The following is a 13,600-nucleotide window of genomic DNA, read 5'->3' as shown; positions in this document are numbered from 1 at the left end:
TTTTGTCCAGCCTCATGTTGATGGGTGGAAGACCCTGAACCGGTTGCTGAGAATGCCAAATGCATTCTCAACAGCCAGACGGGCCCTAGAAAGGCGGTAGTTGAAAATGCGCCTATCATGGTTCAGGACTCTTTGCTGGTAGGACTTTATTATGTGTTCATGCAGTGCGAAAGCGTCATCTGCCACGAACACAAATCCCAGGCCATTCTTTGTTTGCTCAACATGCGGCAGATAAATGGAGTTGATGGTGAGCCTATCATAGGCAGGTGGACCTCTATAAATTAGGAAGACAACTCAGTTTAAAAGACTACTACTCCAATTCCCAGCCACCAGACACTTCCACGACGGTTTCACCACCCATACCTCAATGTCCTTTGAAGAAATCTAGTCAATTTGATCCACCTACTTTAAATCCTTCAATCCACACCTTCATGAGAGTACTTAAAAGGGACACGATGCCCTATATAGAGAAGCAAAGAATTAGTCATTCTAATATTATGAAGGGAGAAAGAGCTGCCATTAAATCTTTACAGAATGACAACCACCTGGTCATCAGGTCTGCAGACAATGGAGGAGGCATTGTCCTCCTTGACTATGATTATTATGCACAAGAGGCTAATGGACAATTGTCATACCCCACTTGCTATCAGAAACTCCTTTACAACCCCTCATGGACATACAAAAAGGAAATTGATTCAATAATCAGTTTGGGAGTCAATAATAGGTACATTAATCAAACTGCTGCTGATTTTCTGACTACACCTCATCCAAAAACCCCAATCTTGTATACGTTACCCAAAATCCACAAATCATTGACACAGCCCCCTGGGCGCCCGATCATTTAGGCACGTGGATCATTATGTCAACCACTTTCACAATTTGTAGACTTCTATCTACAGCCTCTTGCTAAAAGCGCGGCCAGTTATATTGAGGATACAACAGATTTTTTAAGGAAACTTGAATGCATCAATCACATTCCTGATGATGCATTACTGGTTACACTCGATGTCTCGAGTCTATATACAAACATTCCACATGCACATGGCATTGAGTCGTGTAGACGGTTAATAACAGAGAGTGATGGGTATTTTGGACCTCCGTCAGAGTACATGATATTACTTATCAGCCTTATTCTGAACAAAAATTACTTTTTATTTAAAAATTGCTTTTTTCTACAAAAACAGGGGACAGCCATGGGGTCTAACATGGCCCCAGCATACGCTAACATTTTTATGTCAACATATGAACAGGAACATATCACAGGTCACCCCGTTTTTGGCCGGTTTTTGACAGCATATGTCCGGTATATCGATGACCTATTTTTTATCTGGCATGGTGGAGAAAAAACACTCCTGACCTTCATTGACCATCTGAATTCACTTCCTGGCACCATTAGATTCAGCCTCACGTTAAGCAAAACAGAAATCAATTTTCTGGACGTGTCCATTCTTTTGTCCAACAACAAACTGACCACCAAGATTCACTGTAAAGACTCTGACAGGAACACGCTCTTGCTCTCAACGAGTTTCCACCCAGCACCCCTCAAAAGAGGATTACCGTTCTCACAGCTCTTAAGAGTGATACGGATCACCTCTAACCCTTCTGCAATACCATCTGCTTTACAATCTATGTGTCAACGCTTCCTCAATCGTGGATACTCAAAGGAAGAGATTGATTTGGCACTCACTAAAATTGGCCAAATAAGGAGAGAGGAACTCCTACATGCTAAAGACGCTTCTCTTAATAAAGACAATGATAGGTTCAATTTTGTCAGCATGTATACCACTGCCTCTAGATTTATTCGCAATAAGATTTACGAACATGGGCACCTTATTGACACAGATCCAATTCTGGCAAAAGCTATTCCGCAACCACCTCGATTCGCCTACAGACGAGGACCCAACTTGAAGGATATGCTTGTTGTGACAGATTTTTCCAAGAGAAAACAGAACATACCTTCTAACTGGTTGACTACTAAAACAGGGGTATATAAGTGTACGGGTTGCCCAAACTGCCCATTCTTGCTACTTGGCAATCGGTTTATTAACCCTCAGGACAATAAGGCATATACTATTAAACAAAGACTTGACTGCAACAGTAAATTTGTAGTCTATGTACTAAAATGTCCATGTAATCTACTTTATGTTGGAAAGACTAGTAGGATGCTAAAGGAGCGTTTAAGCCAGCATCGTTCTACAATTAAGAAGAGCATCACCCAAAGTGGGGCTTCAAGTGACTTCACAAATTTACTTGTGGCAAGACATTTCCGGGAGGCGAAACATACTATCAATCAACTTAAGTGTTGCATTTTTGACCAAATCCCACCACTACAAAGGGGTGGTGATCGCAACAAAATTTTACTCCAAAGAGAACATCAATGGATTGATAGATTAAAAACATTGGCCCCAAATGGACTCAATGAAGAATTCCGCTTGGGATGCTTTCTCTGACCCTGTACAATGTTGTATAGAGTCTAACATTTTGGTTTACTTTTCTGAGACACCGCCGTGTGTCATGTCTTATTAATTATGGTGTCTCGATATGTTTGACCACTTGTCACCTGATGCTAGGATGCTCGACTGTTTTAGACCACAGTGATGACTAACTATGTTTTAAGTCTTTCCAAGAAGCATGTATTTCTGGCTTACGGTACCTCCTTTTGTACCAAAAGCTTGATTATTAGATATGCTTTAACGATTTGCCTTATTGTGACTTTAGACCTTTGGTCTGAGTTTGCCTCTAGACTGGTATCTATACTTGCCTTGAATATCACATATAACTTTGAGTCTATGGTCACTGTGGAGATTGATACTACCACACCACACTGGAATCCATCCGATCCCGTCTGATCTTGGTAATTAAGCAGTGATGGGCCCAGCTAGTACCACACTTGGAGACGGTGTGGGAATACTAGGGTGTTGTATCAAGGGACTCGGTGTGTCCCCCACTTGAGGTTCTTTCCCCTGATTTGTCTCTCATCCGTTATCGTTATTATTATTATTATTTTTTCTTGTGCTTGAATATTACTATAAGCCTATATGATTATGACGTGATGCAAACGAGAGATGACGGGTGACAATGACACATTGGGATATTATCATATGGACACCTCTGATTTATACAATCATACCACACGGGAAACCATCCGATCCCGTCTGATCTTGGCAATTAAGCAGTGTTGGGCCCAGCTAGTACCATGCTTGGAGACGGCATGGGAATACTGGGTATTGTACCAAGGGACACGCCTTGTCCTATAGGTGAAGATTGATTATACCTTTGGTCCCTAACATCATACGGCGCTCTGACTTGCCTCTTACCCTTGTCCTGAGTTCTGGACATTTTTGTGTATATTTTTATATATAGCTTTGGTGGTGTGGTGGTTTATCACTTATGATGTTAACAACCACGGTTACATTCTATTTTAATCAGTGCAACGTTGGTGCACTGTAATAAGATACTATTGTTTCCTGAGTGTTTGATACCATTGCAGTGCAAGTTAATGCAGTTTGCTCACTCGGTTTTTATGTTTCATGTTTTGTGTACGTATGGGCTGTTGAATTTCCCTGCTGGCAGGCACTGTGGGATTACCACTCTACAGGTGTGCCTCTGGCTGGGGATACTGACAGCAGCAACTTCATCTGTCTGACGCTGTACGGAAATGCAGATCTGCCTGCGCTACACGGATGTCACGCTGCCGGAGCGGGTTGCTAAGGAGAGAGCCGGGTTTGTTTATCGCAGCAACACACCCCACATGTCGGAAGGAGCCAATCAGGCAGCGGCTGTGACGCGCTGCTTCCGGATGACGGGCTTCCTGTTTGAAACTCTCTGGCGCCTTCTCTGCTATTTAAAGAGATTTTACATGCTCTCTACTGTGACATTGGGCATCGGCCTTGGCAGACGATGTTGATGGCATTTCATCGTCTCGGCCATGACTAGTGGCAGCAGCTTCAGCACGAGGTGGAAGTGGATCTTGATCTTTCCCTATTTTACCCTCGACATTTTTGTTCTCCATTTTTTAATGTGTGGAATTATATGCCAGTAATATATCAATAGCAATGGCCTACTGTACCGTACTGCTATATATTATATACTGGTGGTCAGCAAAATTATGCACTGTCCTCCTACTACTGCGCACAACAACTAAAATGCACCACAGGTATGGATGGATAGTATACTTGACGACACAGAGGTAGGTAGAGCAGTGGACTACTGTACCGTACTGATATAATACTGGTGGTCACTAGTCAGCAAAATTCTGCACTGTCCTCCTATATACTACAATGCAGCACAGATGTGGAGCGTTTTTCAGGTAGAGAACGTATAATACTGGTGGTCACTGGTCAGCAAAACTCTGCATTGTCCTCCTACTATATAATACTGGTGGTCCCCAGTCCCCACAATAAAGCACACTGAGCACAGATATTTGCAGCACACTGAGCACAGATATGGAGCGTTTTTCAGGCAGAGAACGTAGATATTTTCAGCACACTGAGCACAGATATTTTTGCAGCACACTGAGCACAGATATTTGCAGCACACTGAACACAACTGAGAAAACGCTGCACACGTCCTCTCCCTATCATCTCCAATGCACGAGTGAAAATGGCGGCGACGCGCGGCTCCTTATATAGAATACGAATCTCGCGAGAATACGACAGCGGGATGATGACGTTCGGGCGCGCTCGGGTTAACCGAGCAAGGCGGGAGAATCCGAGTCTGCCTCGGACCCGTGTAAAATGGGTGAAATTCGGGGGGGTTCGGATTCCGAGGAACCGAACCCGCTCATCTCTAAATAAGATACTATTGTTTCCTGAGTGTTTGATACCATTGCAGTGCAAGTTAATGCAGGTTGCTCACTCGGTTTTTATGTTTCATGTTTTGTGTACGTATGGGCTGTTGAATTTCCCTGCTGGCAGCACACTGTGGGATTACCCGGAGCGGGTTGCTAAGGAGAGAGCCAGGTTTGTTTATCGCAGCAACACACCCCACATGTCGGAAAGAGCCAATCAGGCAGCGGCTGTGACGCGCTGCCTCCGGATGACGGGCTTCCTGTTTGAAACTCTCTGGCGCCTTCTCTGCTATTTAAAGAGACTCTGGGCAGGGTGACAACTGCCCCTGATGAAAACCATTGTGTTTTGAAACGGTTGTCGGGCGGGCTGTAGTACCGGGTTATATCCAGATGGCTTGTCAGGAATAAAACCCCTTTTTTTCTTTCATCAACTAAACGTGAGTGCTGGTCAGTTTCTTTTTTCTTTTTGGGAAAAAGTGAGTGTTTATATCAATTGCCAGGACCCTGCACCAAAATCTTATGTTATGGACATAGAGTGTTGTCATTTTGCTATGCTTATATATATATATATATATATATATATATATATATATATATATATATATGTATGTTTATTTATTTTTGGATTTTATTGAGGTTAACAGTGACCTTTTAGTAGAGCTGCAGTCATAAATCGAGTATATTAAACACTGCAGGACTTTTCTTGTCAGCGCCCAGAAATGTTGTTCTTTTTATGTCATCAGAGGGAATGCCGTATTCGTATGATAGGGAGAGGGTGATGCCTTGGAGAGGCAGAGGCTGACAGGAGAGAGAGGATTATGGGGAGATGGTGAGGCAGTGGGTGACAGGGAGAGATAGTGGGTGACGCCAGGGGTAGGCAGTTGGTGACTTACAGGCAGTGAGTGACAAATTATAAACAAGTTCAGGGAGAGTGAATGTACAGTAGGCCTATTTGTAGCAGGTGCCTGATTGAGTTGTACAGGTTAGAAAAAACTCACCCTATCCTCAACCTACTGTAGCTATTGTGGGCTCCATCTCTGTTCACCTCCGCTGGCTGTCTGCAGCTCTGTGCACTGCTACTGCTCCGGTCCATGTAGTCTTGTCACTTGCGGTGCAGGGGGCTGGTTTAATGCCCAGTGTAGCAGTCAGGGCTCTGTCTTTTAAATAAAAAGAAAGGATGAACCAGTTCTATGTTTCTCTGATGCATTATTCTATTCTCAAATCTGGACAATTTCTGTCTCTCTTAAGGACAGTGGTAGTCATTCCGAGTTGATCGCTCGCTAGCAGTTTTTAGCTAGCAAACGCTATGCCACCGCCCACTGGGAGTGTATTTTAGCTTAGCAGAAGTGCGAACGAAAGGATCACAGAGCGGCTACAAAGTTTTTTTGTGCAGTTTCAGAGTAGCTCAAAACCTACTCAGCGCTTGCGATCACCGAAGACTGTTCAGTTCCTGTTTTGACGTCACAAACACGCCCTGCGTTCGCCCAGCCACGCCTGCATTTTTCTGAACACTCCCTGAAAACGGTCAGTTGACACCCAGAAACGCCCACTTCATGTTAATCACTCTGCGGCCAGCAGTGCGACTGAAAAGCTTCACTAGACCCTGTGTGAAACTACATTGTTCGTTGTAATAGTACGTTGCATGTGTGCATTGCGCCGCATGCGCAGAAGTGCAGTTTTTTGCCTCATCACTGCACAGCGAACGAATGCAGCTATCAATCAACTTGGAATGACCACCAGAACCTACATTGAAATTCTGCCTCAAGTTCACGTAGCAGTTACTTTACACACATCAAACAAGGCTTTTCTTTACTAAAAATGTAAATTACACGTACAGCAAATTTATTTTTCGTGTTCATATCAAGGTATCTTTGACCCAAGCTGAACGGCCTCACTTCAGACAAGGCTTGCATCCCAGTAAAGGTTATAAAGAGATTTATTTAAAACACACAGTCAATTTAAAAAAATACCAGTCTGGTATACCACTTGTTAGTGGGAAACACACAGTCCTTGGATAGTGCAAGTGGTGCAATGTCCCATGCTGCAGTCACTGGATGCGATGTTACACCTGTTTCTCCCATTATTTTTGGCATATTACTTATTTAATAATAGTCAGGACAGAGAACACAGCAGCACTTCTTGATAAAGAGGAGGGTACTCCTTGAAACGCGTTGAAGCCTCTGGAGAGACCACTTAAGGTGGTCTCTCCTAAGGTCTCCGTGAGAAATACCCCGCTGACTGAAGGAACACAACGTAGCGGCAGTTATCGGAGAGAGTGGCTAAGTGCATTATTCTAAACTTACATGTACGTGGATATTTACACAAGTAAAGTGTTACTTTTTATTATTATTCATTGGTGCGCTCTCCTTATTTTTGACAATATATATATATATATATATATATATATATATATGTCTTATGTTTTGTATTTCTTAGACTATGGATTCCAAAAACAAAGAACTACATTGACATTGTCTTCTGTTAGTATTATACTGTATCACCATTCAGATATTACAGAATTATGCTGCACTACTAGGTTTATACTAGTCACCAGAAGGATTTGCCAGAATCTAAGTGTATATTATTAGTACTGCTTATATACAGTATATATTTGCTAATCTTATTATTGTGTATATTTTAGTATCCGGTCTATAGATCTACACTAAAAAGTTCTACAGTCAATAGGTCGACCACTAATGGTGACATGTAGACTTTTTAGTGTAGATCTAATGATCCACACCTGTATATTATTTAGGTCTTCCTAAAGGAACGTGGAAGAGAGATACTGCAGAGAAAATGGGAGGAGGTTCAGGGCGTGGCAGCTATTACTCTACAAAGAAATCTTAGAGGGTTCCTGAACCGTAAAAATTTCCAGGCATACCGTCACAAGATCACCGTTATTCAAGCACATGTAAGAGGACACCAGGCCAGGTGGGTACCGTGAGTAGATTATAGCTGATGCTGTATATGCAGTGTGAGTGACTACACCTTAAATTAGTAACTGTGTACAGCCAATACCTTTACCTATCCCCAGTGCCGTAACTAGACTTTTTAGCGCTGTGTGCAAGTAACCGCAACTGCGCCCCCCCCCCCTGTCATGTTTTGAAATGAATGCTACCTCTCCCCCCTCCCCATCCCTTCCTATAATTCACACACCGCTAGTTACGCCACTGCCAGAGCGGCAACTAGACATTTTGGTGCCCTCTGCCAGAAAGAGAATTGCCCCCCCTCCGTTAGCCACATTACACTGCATGGTCACATTACACAGCACGGTAGCGTCCGCCAGTTACATTACACAGCACGGTTGCGTCCGCCAGTTACATTACACAGCACGGTAGCGTCCACCAGTTACATTACACCGCACGGTAGCATCCGCCAGTTACATTACACCGCACGGTAGCGCCTGCAGTCACATTACACCGCACGGTAGCGTCCGCCAGTTACATTACACCGCACGGTAGCGCCTGCAGTCACATTACACCGCACATTAGCGACCATTAGTTACATTACACCGCACGGTAGCGTCCGCCAGTTACATCACACAGCACGGTAGCACCTGCAGTCACATTACAACGCACATTAGCGTCCATTAGTTACATTACACCGCACGGCAGCGTTCATTAGTCACATTACACCAGACAGTAATACTCCAAATATATATATATAGTTTTATACCATAGCAGAAAAATATTTACACACAATCTTATGTATTCAATTTACAGGGGACATTACATAAATGTATATGCAGTTTATCTTTTTTTCTTTATTATAGATAAACTACACAGTAGTTTATCTAATAAGTCACTGAGAGAAAGTCCAGAATTTCCAAACACAAGAAAAGTAGTTTGTTGTTGTATTTATGTTGTTTTACTGGAATAAGTAGTAACTAGCAGCACATACCTACAATATAAGGAGCACTTGCACGAGGGGTGGGAGGGAATGGAGGGAGAGACTTCACTTGCTGTGATAAGCAGCAGCTGCAGCCGTCGTCTCTCCTGTACCCGGAAGTCAGTGTATAGTGCAGGAGAGCAGGAGGAGGGGGGGCGGAGCAGAGCCCAGCAGCACACGGAGGACGGAGAGACTCTCACACACAGATTGCCCAGCGCTGCCTGCTCTGCCTGTGATCTATATTAGCAGCGCTGCCTCCGGCGGGGAAGGAGCCGGGCGCAGCGCTACTAATATACTGTACACTACAGCGGGCAGCGCAGCAGCTAATCAGTGTGGATGCTGATGGTGCGCCCACAGCGCGATTGCGCTGTGTGCAATGCCCCCTCAGCACACACCTAGTTACGGCACTGCCTATCCCCCTCCAATAAAACACTCCTCTAATACATTGATTACTGTGAAAAACTAGGTCTGTAATATATATCTATATATATATATATATATATATATATATATATATATATGTATATATACACTGCTCAAAAAAATAAAGGGAACACTTAAACAACACAATGTAACTCCAAGTCAATCACACTTCTGTGAAATCAAACTGTCAACTTAGGAGGCAACACTGATTGACAATCAATTTCACATGCTGTTGTGCAAATGGAATAGACAACAGGTGGGAATTATAGGCAATTAGCAAGACACCCCAATAAAGGAGTTGTTCTGCAGGTGGTGACCACAGACCACTTCTCAGCTCCTATGATTTCTGGCTGATGTTTTGGTCACTTTTGAAAGCTGGCGGTGCTTTCACTCTAGTGGTAGCATAAGATGGAGTCTACAACCCACACAAGTGGCTCAGGTAGTGCAGCTCATCCAGGATGGCACATCAATGCGAGCTGTGGCAAGAAGGTTTGCTGTGTGTGTCAGCGTAGTGTCCAGAGCATGGAGGCGCTACCAGGAGACAGGCCAGTACATCAGGAGACGTGGAGGAGGCCGTAGGAGGGCAACAGCCCAGCAGCAGGACCGCTTCCTCTGCCTTTGTGCAAGGAGGAACAGGAGGAGCACTGCCAGAGCCCTGCAAAATGACCTCCAGCAAGCCACAAATGTGCATGTGTCTACTCAAATGATCAGAAACAGACTCCATGAGGGTGGTATGAGGGCCCAACGTCCACAGGTGGGGGTTGTGCTTACAGCCCAACACCGTGCAGGACGTTTGGCATTTGCCAGAGAACACCAAGATTAGCAAATTCGCCACTGGCGCCCTGTGCTCTTCACAGATGAAAGCAGGTTCTCACTGAGCACATGTGACAGACGTGACAGAGTCTGGAGACGCCAAGGAGAACGTTCTGCTGCCTGCAACATCCTCCGGCATGACCGGTTTGGCAGTGGGTCAGTAATGGTGTGGGGTGGCATTTCTTTAGGGGGCCGCACAGCCCTTTATGTGCTCACCAGAGGTATCCCGACTGCCATTAGGTACTGAGATGAGATCCTCAGACCCCTTGTGAGACCATATGCTGGTGCGGTTGGCCCTGGGTTCCTCCTAATGCAAGACAATGCTAGACCTCATGTGGCTGGAGTGTGTCAGCAGTTCCTGCAAGACGAAGGCATTGATGCTATGGACTGGCCCGCCCGTTCCCCAGACCTGAATCCAATTGAGCACATCTGGGACATCATGTCTCGCTCCATCCATCAATGCCATCAATATAACTAATGGAAGCATATCTAACGGCAACATAGTATATGACAGCAGATAAGAGCCACTTGGTCCATCTAGTCTGCCCTAAACACATGTACATGCACACACTTACACACTAGGGTCCATTTTTTGATTGGATCTAATTAACCTATCAGAATTAGAGATGTGCAGCGGGCATTTTTCGTGTTTTGGTTTTGGATACGGGTCCGCGGTCGTGTTTTGGATTCGGACGCGTTTTGGCAAAACCACCCTTTCGGATTTTTGTCGGATTCGGATGCGTTTTGGATTCGGGTGCTAAAATCATAGAATTTGGGGTTAATTTTGATCCTATAGTTTTATTAACCTCAATAACCATAATTTCCACTCATTTCCAGTCTATTCTGAACACCTCACAATATTATTTTTAGTCCTAAAATTTGCACCGAGGTCGCTGGATGACTAAGCTAAGCGACCCAAGTGGGCGGCACAAACACCTGGCCCATCTAGGAGTGGCACTGCAGTGTCAGACAGGATAGCACTTAAAAAAATAGTCCCCAAACAGCACATGATGCAAAGATAAATAAAAAAAGAGGTGCAAGTTGGAATTGTCCTTGCGCCCTCACACCCACCCTTATGTTGTATAAACAGGACATGCACACTTTAACAAACCAATCATTTCAGCGACAGGGTCTGCCACACGACTGTGGCTGAAATGACTGGTTGGTTTGGGCCCCCACCAAAAAAGAAGCAATCAATCTCTCCTTGCACAAACTGGCTCTACAGAGGCAAGATGTCCACCTCATCCTCATCCTCCGATTCCTCACCCCTTTCACTGTGTACATCCTCCTCCTCAGAGTATTAATTCGTCCCCACTGGAATCCATCATCACAGGTCCCTGTGTACTTTCTGGAGGCAATTGCTGTTAAATGTCTCCACGGAGGAATTTATAATTCATTTTGATGAACATCACCTTCTCCACATTTTGTGGAAGTAACCTCCTACGTTGATCCGTGACAAGGTGACCGGCTGAACTAAACACTCTTTCGGAGTACACACTGGATGGGGGGGGGGGGCAACTTAGGTAAAATAAAGCCAGTTTGTGCAAGGGCCTCCAAATTGCCTCCTTTTCTTGCCAGTATACGTACGGACTGTCTGACATGCCTACTTGGATGCTGTCACTCATATAATCCTCCACCATTCTTTCAATGGTGACAGAATCATATGCAGTGAAGTAGACATGTCAGTAATCGTTGGCAGGCCATGGCTAGTGGCAGCAGCTTCAGCACTAGGTGGAAGTGGATCTTGATCTTTCCCTATTTTACCCTCCAAATTTTTGTTCTCCATTTTTTAATGTGTGGAATTATATGCCAGTAATATATCTGGAATTAGACGGCAGTAATGTCTGGAATTAGATACCACTAGATAGATACCAGATACCACTGTGACTGGAATGATGATGAGCTATGCACAGTGACAGGACACTACCACAGCACCCTACAGCAGCAAGATGCAGCACAAGACACTGTACTAGTATTAGTAATGTAGTATTACTGAGCACCACAAGACAATGAGCAGTGATACTGAGCACTGATGATACGGAGCACTGATGATACTACGAAGAACTGACACTGAGCAGCACGATTAGCACAAGACACTGTACTAGTATTAGTAATGTAGTATTACTGAGCACCACAAGACAATGACCAGTGATACTGAGCACTGATGATACTACGGAGAACTGACACTGAGCAGCACGATTAGCACAAGACACTGTACTAGTATTAGTAATGTAGTATTACTGAGCACCACAAGACAATGACCAGTGATACTGAGCACTGATGATACTACGGAGAACTGACACTGAGCAGCACGATTAGCACAAGACACTGTACTAGTATTAGTAATGTAGTATTACTGAGCACCACAAGACAATGAGCAGTGATACTCAGCACTGATGATACTGAGCACTAATGATAATGAGCACTGAAGAAACTACGGAGAACTGACACTGAGCAGCATGATTAGCACAAGATACTGTACTAGTATTAGTAATGTAGTATTACTGAGCACCACAAGACAATGAGCAGTGATACTGAGCACTGATGATACTACGGAGAACTGACACTGAGCAGCACGATTAGCACAAGACACTGTACTAGTACTAGTAATGTAGTATTACTGAGCACCACAAGGCAATGAGCAGTGATACTGAGCACTGATGATACTGAGCACTGATGATACTATGGAGAACTGATACTGAGCAGTACAATTAGCACAAGATACTGTACTAGTATTAGTAATGTAGTATTACTGAGCACCACAAGACAATGAGCAGTGATACTGAGCACTGATGATACTACGGAGAACTGACACTGAGCAGCACGATTAGCACAAGACACTGTACTAGTATTAGTAATGTAGTATTACTGAGCACCACAAGACAATGAGCAGTGATACTGAGCACTGATGATACTATGGAGAACTGACACTGAGCAGCACAAAAGCACTCTGGAATTGTCACCCCCCCCCCAGATACCACTGTGACTGGAATGATGATGACCGATGCAGTCACAGGACACTACTACCAGAGCACCCTACAGCAGCAAGATGCAGCACAAGAGAGACACTGTACTAGTATTACTGAGCAGTAATAAGCACTGATACTGAGCACTAATACTGAGATTTGACACTGAGAGAACGTAGCCACATCCTCTCTATACCCTCTACAATGCACGAGTGAAAATGGCGGCGACGCGCGGCTCTTTATATAGAATCCAAATCTCGTGAGAATCCGACAGCAGGATGATGGCGTTTTGCCTTGTTCGGGTTTTCAGAGTCAGGCGGGAACAACCGAGCCTGGCTCGGACCCATGTTTGACACGTGAAGTTCGGTAGGGTTCGGTTTTCAGAGAACCGAACCCGCTCATCTCTAATCAGAATATTTCTGGATTGAGGGAGAGAGTACCCGAAGGAAACCAACGCAAACATAGGGGGCAGAGCCGGCCCTAACCAATATGATGCCCTAGGCAAGATTTTGGCTGGTGCCCCCTAGCACCACCACTGGTTCTGCCTCTGACCTTGCACCTCTTTCCCAGCACCATCAGCCCTCACCCATAGCAGTCCTTGTACCCCCTATATTTTAAATAGGAACAGTTACCACATTTGATGCACAGCCCAAAAAGGGGCATCTTCTTGCTGGGAAGGGGCATGGCCACACAATAGTAACCCCAATTCCAATTACGCCAC

The 13,600-nt window shown here is 44.5% G+C and overlaps 1 protein-coding gene, 1 long non-coding RNA gene and 2 pseudogenes across 2 annotated transcripts in view; 3 read left to right on the top strand and 1 right to left on the bottom strand.

Annotated features, from left to right (window-relative positions):
- Positions 1-5,939, bottom strand: part of LOC135057897 (uncharacterized) — an 87,544-nt gene extending 81,605 nt beyond the window's left edge. Inside the window, exon 1 of the long non-coding RNA XR_010244444.1 lies at positions 5,788-5,939. This is a non-coding gene — a long non-coding RNA (uncharacterized LOC135057897). The remainder of the gene's footprint in view (positions 1-5,787) is intronic.
- On the top strand, positions 2,807-2,927 carry LOC134898152 (5S ribosomal RNA; annotated as a pseudogene).
- On the top strand, positions 3,117-3,236 carry LOC134897345 (5S ribosomal RNA; annotated as a pseudogene).
- A 1,611-nt stretch (positions 5,940-7,550) lies between the features above and the next one.
- LOC135057305 (unconventional myosin-XVB-like) overlaps positions 7,551-13,600 on the top strand; it is a 66,997-nt gene continuing 60,947 nt past the window's right edge. Inside the window, exon 1 of the mRNA XM_063963195.1 lies at positions 7,551-7,720. The gene's annotated coding sequence lies outside the window, so the exon portion shown is untranslated. The remainder of the gene's footprint in view (positions 7,721-13,600) is intronic.

The sequence above is a fragment of the Pseudophryne corroboree genome, chromosome 3 (assembly GCF_028390025.1).
Source record: "Pseudophryne corroboree isolate aPseCor3 chromosome 3, aPseCor3.hap2, whole genome shotgun sequence".
Lineage (NCBI taxonomy): Eukaryota > Metazoa > Chordata > Amphibia > Anura > Myobatrachidae > Pseudophryne > Pseudophryne corroboree.
The sequence above is the reverse complement of the archived record's forward strand: the minus strand, read 5'-3'. Positions and strand labels throughout refer to the sequence as shown.